This window comes from Prionailurus viverrinus, chromosome B4, assembly GCF_022837055.1.
Source record: "Prionailurus viverrinus isolate Anna chromosome B4, UM_Priviv_1.0, whole genome shotgun sequence".
Lineage (NCBI taxonomy): Eukaryota > Metazoa > Chordata > Mammalia > Carnivora > Felidae > Prionailurus > Prionailurus viverrinus.
The window spans coordinates 20,134,487-20,145,418 of NC_062567.1; the positions used below are offsets into that span (position 1 = coordinate 20,134,487).

Sequence of the window (10,932 nt, forward strand, 5' to 3'; positions counted from 1 at the left end):
CAGCCACATCATTGGAACAGAATTCTATGAAAGGTAAGACTTGACAGGCTTTCTGTACCTTACAAAGGTCTGATTCCTCTTAATAGTGATTGAACTTTATGACATACACATTATAGGCAAGATTCTTGGGCAGACTGGAAAGCTGTTGACCTTGTTATTCCATGGCTAAAGTATTTGGTAAAATTGTCACTTGAACTGTCATAGAGAAGAAATCATCTGCTTATCTACCCCCTCGAAGGGAACTGTTTGGATAAACTGAGAATATTACAGTGGGTTGACTGCTCTTGGTTGCTTTTAGCAAGACATAATGGGAGAAAAGAGCTCTGGCAAGGGCCATGCAGTTTGCACAGAGAGATGGAAGTGAACAGAGTTGTGTTAAGGAGAGATTCTTCCAATGCAGGTTGCAATTTAAAATCCAAATGTGTAGCCTTCTAGTGTTAAAAAAAAAAAAAACAAACCAGTAAAGAAAGAGAAAAACACAAAACAAAGGGAGCAGTAGACCCATCGCAGCCTCTACCACTGGGAAGACGAAAGATCTCAGATGTTTGCAGCGAATACAGATTAGAAAATTCAACCCTTATCCATGGCCCCTCTTCCATCCAGAATGTACATATAGGCATAGTAAAGGTCAGTAGAACCATAGCTTTCCTGATGGAATCCACAATGTTGTTGGTGTGTGGGCTGATAAAGAATGACAAGACAACAAAAAAGTTATTCCTGGAGAACCTGGGTGGCTCAGTCCATTAAGCATCGACTCTTGATCTCGGCTCAGGTGATTTAATGCTTACTGAGTTCAAGCCCCAGGTTGGGCTCTGTTTTGATAGCATGGAGCCTGCTTGGGATTCACTGTGCCCGCCACCACTCCCCGCCCCCCCTCCGCCCCCCCGCTTCTCTAAAAGGTATAAATAAACATTAAACAAACAAACAAACAAACAAACAAACAAACAGAAACCTAAAGAGTGGGAAGGGCCTAGGGTGGTGTGCCCCTCGAAGGGGAAGGAGGCTCCAGGAGGCCCAGGCTCCCGCAAAGCCAAGACCAGCGTCACAGGAAGTGGGGTGTCTCCGCCCCTTAATGTCTGAAGCCAGAAGCAGGGTCGCCAGTGTGGGGAGAAAGCGACTGTAAGGAGAGCGCGTCTCCACGGAGGAAGAAAAACAATTGTTTTACGGATACCTCAGCTCTGTTAAGTGTTTAACCAGTTGCTTTAGGAGATACATCCAGCCCCCAAACTTGACTGCTTCATGTAATTTGTCCATTTCATCGCGGTCTAGTTCTAGGGAAAAGCACTTGGATTTAGCTCCTCCATTTCCAACATGGAAGAAACTTACATCGATTGCCTGGACCCTGAAAAGCTATTACAATGTCCCTATGACAAAAACCACCAGATCAGGGCCTGCAGGTTTCCTTATCATCTTATCAAGTGCAGAAAGAAATAACCCGATGTCGCAAACAAATTGGCCACTTCTCCCTTCAATGCTTGTTGCTCAGGCTGAAATTGGCCACCATATCTCAAACTGTGATGATAAAAGTTGTATCGAACAGGAGGATGTTGTCAACCAAACCAGGAACCTTGGACAAGAGACTCTGGCTGAGAACACATGGCAGTGCCCTCCTTACCATGAGGAGTAGGATAACAATCTGTGGGAACAGACCAGCACCCCATTTTTCGTGGGCACAGCCAACTACTGTGGCAACAACAGCCCTGCAAGCAACATAGTTAGGGAGCGTAACAGTAACCTGGTTTCAGGCATGCATGTTCCCAAATCTCTGCCATATGTTCCGCCATGTAAAATCAACGGAAATGCACAATAACTGAATATCTATCTCATCAAAAGCCAGACCCTAGAAGGCTCTTGCTTCCTACTGCTACCAGTGGGTTCATTTTTTTCCCTTCCTAATCTCATTGTAGAAAGATTAACTGTCTGTGACTTTAAAAAACAAAAACAAAAACAAAAACAAAAACCTCTCTTGGCAAGAGTCTTCTGATCCCCACAAACTAACAGAAGAAAAGTGCATATCTGTCAAATTGTCATAATTCTCCTATAGATACATATATGATTGTTTTTATATTATAGATATATATCTGCATAGAATATTATTTGGAAACTTACACAAGACACTGGTCACAATGGTTTCTTCTGGGGGATTCAGTGACTGTGAGAAATAGGTATGTGGGAGACTTATTTTCCCCAACTTCCATTTGGGTAAATCATTGGTCCTTGTATATACATCGCTTATTCTCTCTCTCTCTCTCTCTCTCTCTCTCTCTCACACACACACACACACACACACACACACACACACACACAGCAAAGTAGAAAATAGTTCCTAGTAAAATTACAAGTGTACATACCTTTTGACCTCCTTATTTCTCTCCTGGGAATGATTCCCTGAAAATATAGCCAAATGTGTGAAATGATATATGTTCAAAGTCATTCACTGCAGCATTGCTTTTAATAGCAAATATTGAAAACAGCTTAAGTGAAATATTAAATGTCTGTCAATAGAGCCCTGATGAAACAAATTATATAGACCCATACAATTTAATACCACACATCCACAAAAAATAAATGAAGAACATTATGTATTGATAAAAAATGAGCTCTACAATATTACTAACTGAAGAGGGTAAGTATTTCATCCTCTCCTTTGAGGTAACAAAATGAAAGGAATATATATATATATATATATATATATATATGTTTATACATATATACACATATGTCTATATGTATGTAAGTTATGTATGTCTTATGTATACATATACATACATATATTCACTTCTTTTTATAAAATATTTCTGAAAGGTACATAAAAACTGATAACATTGGCTGTTTCAGGAAAAGAGAATTTGGTGGCAGAGGTTCATGGGTGGGATAGATAGTTTTTATTCCAAAAGAATTCCATAGAGGGGCGCCTGGGTGTGTCAGTCAGTTGGGTGTCCCACTTCGGCTCAGGTCATGAGCTCATGGTTCGTGAGTTCAAACCCCACATCGGGCTCTGTGCTGACACCTCAGAGCCTGGATCCTGCTTCAGATTCTGTGTCTCCTTCTCTCTCTGCCCCTCCCCACTCACACTCTTTCTCTGTCTCTCAAAAATAAATAAACATTGGAAAAAAATTTAAAAAAAAGAATTCCATAGATAGTAAAATTTCCATATCAATAACATTTAGATAAGTGTATATGCTTGCTTCATAGACTACATTTGAGTGCCTGAAGTTAAGGCATTTAAAAAGTCTATGTGGGGGGCGCCTGGGTGGCGCAGTTGGTTAAGCGTCCGACTTCAGCCAGGTCACGATCTCGCGGTCCGTGGGTTCGAGCCCCGCGTCAGGCTCTGGGCTGATGGCTCGGAGCCTGGAGCCTGTTTCCGATTCTGTGTCTCCCTCTCTCTCTGCCCCTCCCCCGTTCATGCTCTGTCTCTCTCTGTCCCAAAAATAAATAAACGTTGAAAAAAAAAATTTTTTAAAAAATAAAAAGTCTATGTGGGGGCGCCTGGGTGGCGCAGTCGGTTAAGCGTCCGACTTCAGCCAGGTCACGATCTCGCGGCCCGTGAGTTCGAGACCCACGTCAGGCTCTGGGCTGATGGCTCAGAGCCTGGAGCCTGTTTCCGATTCTGTGTCTCCCTCTCTCTCACTGCCCCTCCCCCGTTCATGCTCTGTCTCTCTCTGTCCCAAAAATAAATTAACAACGTTGAAAAAAAATTAAAAAAATAAAAATAAAAAGTCTATGTGTGTGTGTGTGTGTTTGCATATGTGTGTATATATATCATATATATATATATGAAATGTATGTATCATATATATATCACCCATCCATCCTCATTTCTTTATATAGGCAGCATCCTGTGGAATAATAAGTCTGATTCTAAAGGCCATATCTGCATATGCAACTTAAAAAAATTAATATGCTCATGGCTTTTTTACATGGCTTGTTTTACATGGCTTGTTAAAAGTATGCTCAGTTTCTGGGGCGCCTGGGTGGCGCAGTCGGTTAAGCGTCCGACTTCAGCCAGGTCGCGATCTCGCGGTCCGTGAGTTCGAGTCCCGCGTCAGGCTCTGAGCTGATGGCTCAGAGCCTGGAGCCTGTTTCCGATTCTGTGTCTCCCCCTGTCTCCCTGCCCCTCCCCCGTTCATGCTGTGTCTCTCTCTGTCCCAAAAATAAAATAAAACGTTGGAAAAAAAAATTAAAAAAAAAAAAAGTATGCTCAGTTTCCAGGGATAATTAGCATTAACTTAGTCTGTTGCTAATTTCAGTTATTTCTCACCAAGTACATTATGAAGAAAAAATGCTGCCACCTTTGATGTCACTCACCAATGAATGAATCAATCAATCTTTTATCATGAAGACAAAATTCCTTTTTAAAATTTTTTTGCCACATTGTTCTAAGAGCACAGAGTCGGTGATACAGTCAAAGAGAATGTTCTTTTCTAATGGGAACCACTCTTTCTAGTTAATAGGACATACTCCATTTCTTTTAAAAATTTTTTCCTTCTGTCCCTGTTCCCCTCCCTCCTTCTTTTTGTTCTCCCCTCCTTTTCTTCTTTCTTGCTGCACTAGTGTCCTAGAGAGACCGTCTATTTAAAATCCTTAGAGGGATGAACACTCTGTGGTTGAAAACCTCAAATGACTATTATTAAGAAAGCTTACATCTAAAAAGACCAAAAAACTAGTGAGAGTTTTGCTTTACTTAACACTCTTTCCAGTATGGCAAATGGCAGATTGGGCTGATAAGTGTTGTTGCAAATCATTGGCTCTGGGTCTTCTAGTGCTTTTTTGTGTCCTGATGAATTTAGAGACCAAACTTCTGCTTAAGCTAAATTGAAAACGGTCATTTACTTTTTTTTTAATCGTCATGTATTTTTAGAATGACAGACCATTAGAACCAGAGGGAGGGTTGAACAAAATCGACTTCAGTTTCGTTGCTTTACAGATGAGAAGACTAAAGTTGAGGGACACTAAGTGATTTCCCAAAGATTGCATAACTTACTGTCAGAGCCAAACTTGCTGATTTTTTTTTTTCACCATAACACATCTCAGTCAGGAAGAAACAAACCCTCCAGAAAAATTATCTTGCCCTTTTTTTGTCCCTTCTATGCTTGTCTTCTGCTTGGAATCACCAGTGTTTATGAACAAATCATATTCTATGGGTTCCTAGGAATGTGGAAATGAGAGAAGTTAGATTGCCCTCTTAAGAGTTGATTATGATATTAACTAGCATTGGCCTTCTTACCTCCTGAAAAATTTCCTTGAGCTGTTGGAAAGTATCCTTTGCTTTGGTGGTCAAACTATTAATGTGGGTTGTATTAATAGACACGTAAGTCACCTGCTAATGTTGTGACATTGGCCAATGACATTAACGTATCTAGAGAGATAAAAGGATTTCAGCATAAGAGCTTGAACTGCAAATATAAAAGAGAAAGAGAGGAGCCAATGTAGGAGTTGAGCGGTATCCTGCTCAGAGCAGAGGAGAGGGAAGCCTCTCAGCTGGGATGTTGAGAGTTTCATTCCCATTGTCAAGGCTCTCCCTTACTAAAAGGGTGCTCCTTTTTTGGATTTTCTTGGCTTCCTGGTTTTCTTCTAACCTCACAGGCCACTCATTCTGTCATCTACTTGCTCCTTCCTGCTCTCCCATCTGACTTCTACATGGTAGAGTCATTGACATGTATTTGTCTTCTCACTCAATACTTTGCCCCAAGGTGATTTCATTCATGCTGATGAATCCCCAGATTTATAGTTCTGTCCCAGATCTCTTTTCTGACTCAAATTATCTATCTATCTATCTATCTATCTATCTATCTATCTATCTATCTATCATCTATCTATCTATCTAATCTATCTCCAACTAGATGTCACAGGATTGTCACAAATACATGTGTAAAATTCTGTCTATCATCACCGTTGTCATCATTTATCTCCAACTAGAAATCACAAGATTGACATAAATACCAGAGGTCTAAAATTATATTCATGATCTCTTTACCTATTCTCCCCAATCCGGTTCACCTTTGCATTTCCCCAACTCAGAAAATGGCACCTCCACTGACTGGCTGCTAAAACCATAAATTTGGTGGTCGTCCTTGAAATCTCCCTCTTCCTCCTCTTTCAACCCATCACAAAGTTATATTTTTATTTGTTATATATTTCTTTGAAGCCAACAGCTACGCTTTGTCTTCACTACCACAGCACTGATTTTATACCACAATTTTCTTTACCTGCAGGATTAGGATAATCTCCTAGTTTCCCTCATTCATTCATTCATTCATTCATTCATTCATTCATTCTACTTTAATCCATGTAGCAAATGATCATTTAAAAATGGACTGGATCGGGGCGCCTGGGTGGCGCAGTCGGTTAAGCGTCCGACTTCAGCCGGGTCACGATCTCGCGGCCCGTGAGTTCGAGCCCCGCGTCAGGCTCTGGGCTGATGGCTCAGAGCCTGGAGCCTGTTTCGGATTCTGTGTCTCCCTCTCTCTCTGCCCCTCCCCCGTTCATGCTCTGTCTCTCTCTGTCCCAAAAATAAATAAATGTTGAAAAAAAAAATTTAAAAAAAAATAAATAAAATAAATTTAAAAAAATGGACTGGATCATGCCACTTCCCTGCTTAGAACACACTAATGCCCATCACTTCCCTCTTCATCTTCAGCTTGAATCTTTCTCCCTTCTCTGTACACTCCAGCTCCAATGGCTGCCTTCCTCCTAAGGGTTGAGGGTTTCCTGCCCCAGATTCTTTACACATTTTATTCTCTCTGCTTGGAATTCTTTTCCTCCTACAACCTTTCTCTTCCCCACCTCTCCCAACTTCTATTAATTCTTCAGACTATTTTTAAGTGTCATAGAGACAGAAAGTAGAATGGCGGTTGTCAGGGGGTGGGGGAAAGGGACTGAATGGGGAGTTCTTCTTTAATGGCTACAGAGTTTGTTTCATAAGATGAAAATATTAATGGAGAAGGATGCTGGTGATGGGTGTACAACATATTGAATGTACTTAATACAACTGAACTGTATGCTTCAAAATGGTTAAGATGGTGAATTTTGTTATGTGTTTGATTCCAGTAAAAAAAATTGATTTTCAGATGACAACTCAGACTCATGTACCTTTTCATTCATGTGCATCAGTCTCTGAGGTCCTGAGAAGAGTGAACCTGTGGGACCTCAGACTTGGGGTCAGGCCCTGGGTCACATTAATTCACTAATAAATATAACCCATGAGGCTTTGTTAGAGATAGCCTTGCAAATCTTTTTCCTTAGTGATGCTTGGCAGCCTTACGATTTAAGCTTATCTTTTTGAGGGGGAATATCTGTGCTGAGTAATTCAGGAAGTATTGCCAAATTTTGCCAGTTATTAAAGATAGCAGTTTCCAAATACAGTTATCATCTGCATGTGCCACTAAAGAGATTAGCCAGACTAGGCTAATTTCAGGACTTCTAAAATGTTCAGTCAGGTCCTTCCCAGCAACTGGATTTTATAAGCTTGGGAAATGCTATTGACAGTATACTAATGGACCCAGAACCAATTGGACAGAAGTACTACAGAATTTAAGGATTCTTAATAATAAATCTTAGCAATAAATGTATTATCCTTCTACATGCCAGGGACTATGCTTTTATACACGTATTGTTTCATTCTGTTCTCATCACAACTCCGCAAAGCATGGCTATGGGTTATCGACCCCATCGTATAGATTAGGAAACGGTATCTTTTCCTTTAAGTTTATTTATTTATTTTGAGAGAGAAGGGGAGATGGGAAGAGAGAGGAGGAGAGAGAGAATCCCATGCAGGCTCCACATTGTCAGTGCAAAGCCCAGCACAGGGCCCCATCTCATGAACCGTGAGATCATGACCTGAGCTGAGATCAAGAGTTGGGTGCTCAACTCTCTGAGCCACCCAGGTGCCCCAGAAAAACATAGCTTAAAAAGATTTTAGCACAGTTAGTAAGTGTTGAGCTGGGATGTGAACCTGAGTCCACCCAACTCCAATGCTTAAGTTCAGAAGCACTACGTGAAATTGCCTTCCCCTGACTTGATCATGCAGCAAGCTGCTGTTGTATTAACTGCTTTGTTTAGTAATCCCTATCTTCTAAGTCTGATTTTTGTCATGATAATTAATGATACCAAAGGGTCATTAATATATATGCTTGGGCATCATTAATTTATTCAACAAAGACTTTTCTGAGCACCTTCTATCTACCAGTTATTATGTAGATTCTAAGGAATGCAGATGATGAGATACAGTCCCTTCTCCCCCAGAAGCTTGCCGTTTTGTGGGAAGCAGCAGATAACCACATATGCACAATACGATATGAGCAATGCTAGAATAGGAGGACAGAGTCTGAGGCATCAAAAAGGGATGTCACAGAAATGTAATGTGATCCAACTCTTGAAGAGCAGAGATCTTCCAGGCAGATAGGCAGGAGGAGAAAAAAAGGGTAGAGAAAAACACTGTGCAAAATTTTGGGAGGCTTCTATACTTCAGTATTAAAGGAACGCCTGTCACAGTAGGGTGGGGGTAGCATTTCAAGGAACCAATTGGAAGAAATCACAGGCAAGGGGCCAGACCATATCAGATGTTTATTCTATTCAGAGCTCTTTTGAATAGGAATAGAAACCAAGTCAAACTAGCTGCAGTCATGAAGTTTGACCTTTTAGGCTCGAGTGCCTTCTCCCAAATGCCTGTGGTCTTGTGTCTCTTAATTCACGTTCTCAAGAAAGAGAATCTGATCAGTCACTGACCAAACGCCTGAGTCAGGTGTCTGTCCCTCCCCTGCCTGGTAGGATGACCCAGGTGTGTGTGTGTGTGTGTGTGTGTGTGTGTGTGTTTGGATGTGGATATGGGAAGCTTGCACTGGAGCTTTTCAAGTTTGGGATCCCATGGTAGGGTGGTTTACGATAATGTCTCAGGAACAACGGATAGGAAGTTTTCCCTAGGAAGCCTGTGAGTGAGAAAGGCAATAAAGTCAATCTAGCACAACATTGTGGGCCTGGGGAAAAGTCTGTATTCTTTAGTAGAAATTTACAGAAATCGAGAGAAAAATAATCCATTAGAACCACAGGGATATCACTTAAGGCAACTCTCATTCATGGCCCCAAAACATAACCATGATAAGGCTGAAATAATTCGGGTTTTTTTGCATTGCTACTGACTTTGAATTATTTAAAATTTAGTATGTATAGGAATCATCTCACAAATAAAATTCTACATCTTATCCTTAAGTGTCATGGAGAAGGATGGCTGTACTGAGCAGAGCCACTAGACGAAAGGAGACTTGAGTCCCTAACTGACTGCATGAAAGCAGAGGACATACCCTCCTCATTAACATAGGACAATAATGTAAATGAGAAATTTTTATCAGGCAAATAAGATTTGGAGGTAGTTGGTGCAATTAGTGTAACTGACTTAGAAAATGCAAACAGAAATGGTGTGTATCTTTTCTAAGCTTGGCTTGTCCATGAGTCTCCCAACTGTGGATAGAACAGAGCCTACCCACTCCCTAGGTCTGGGTTCTTGAGCAACTGTGTGCAAAAGAGTTTCTGTTCATTTATTCACAGCACAGTACTGTTAGGTGAGCAAGAAATGAGTTTCTATTATGTTATTATTATACATTTGAGGGTTTATTGTTTATAGCTATTAGCTTACCCTAAGAGGCAACCACCCATTCTGGATAATTGCTATCTTTAATTTTAGATCTGCTTGAAGGTGATAAAGAAATAAAGAAATGATGTTCATAAAAAGATATGAACAAAGTCTAAAGTGAGTTTTCAAAAACATTTGTGTATAACCATTTTATTTAAAGTAAGCTTTTGTACCACGCTCTCAAATTCTGTTTGGGAAAAGTCTCAAAAGGTTGCCATATTTTTTTCTATTTTCCATAAGATTAAAATCAGTGTTAGTAGCAGATGTTGTTATTCTCTGATATTTTCTATTTCATATGTATTACTGAATTTCTCTAAAGTTTCATAAAAAAAATCTTTTCCGGGGCGCCTGGATGGCGCAGTCGGTTAAGCGTCCGACTTCAGCCAGGTCACGATCTCGCGGTCCGTGAGTTTGAGCCCCGCGTCGGGCTCTGGGCTGATGGCTCAGAGCCTGGAGCCTGTTTCCGATTCTGTGTCTCCCTCTCTCTCTGCCCCTCCCTCGTTCATGCTCTGTCTCTCTCTGTCCCAAAAATAAAAAAAAAATAAAAAATCTTTTCCTTTTAGACTTTCCTTATAGCCATAGAGTTGAAGACAGCTCTACTCACATAAATTTATTGCTTAATAAATTAATCTTACAAATAGAAACATTAGAATTTAAAAAATAGATACATAGGACCAAAAAGAAAAAGCAACATCCCATTTCAGTGCAACACATATAATGAATTATGGAGTAAAGCACTTACAGTGAATAGCAAAGTTTTTAAAAGTTGGTATGCTTGGAAGAAAGTTATTCTCTTTGATTATCCTCAGTGATGCATTTTGTAAATTGTGTTCTTGATTTTATGCTGCCTTCTTCATTTTTCTTCCTTGAAATATAAGCCCTTCGGCATATATAGCATTATAGACATTGAAAATATTTGCAGTTGGGAATGGTTGGAAATGACATAGGCTATCCGAGAATATACACTGCTAAACGTGGGCGGTTCTGAAAAAATATGCCAAGAACACCGGAGAAGCAAGAAAGCATATGCCACTATTTCCAATTCAAAATACTTAAGTTTTTAATGTTGTGTTCTTTGTATCGTGCAGTGTAGAAAAAATCGGAAGTTCCTAGTGCTGGCTTTATTCTTTAGGGCCCGGAAATTAATATTTATGTGAAACAAGTACATAATAATAATGGATTATACTACAAGTTGGAACACGCAACATCAAACTTCATGCTTAGAAAATGTAACGCTGGTAAAAACAGAATTTTCCCTCATGTAAGTAGAATAATTCAATTATCCTTTAAACATTGCCTAAGCA

At 40.2% G+C, this 10,932-nt stretch overlaps 1 pseudogene; it reads left to right on the top strand.

Moving 5' to 3' along the window:
• Positions 1 to 1,311: 1,311 nt before the first annotated feature.
• On the top strand, positions 1,312 to 1,810 carry LOC125169554 (gametocyte-specific factor 1-like; annotated as a pseudogene).
• Positions 1,811 to 10,932: the final 9,122 nt, after the last annotated feature.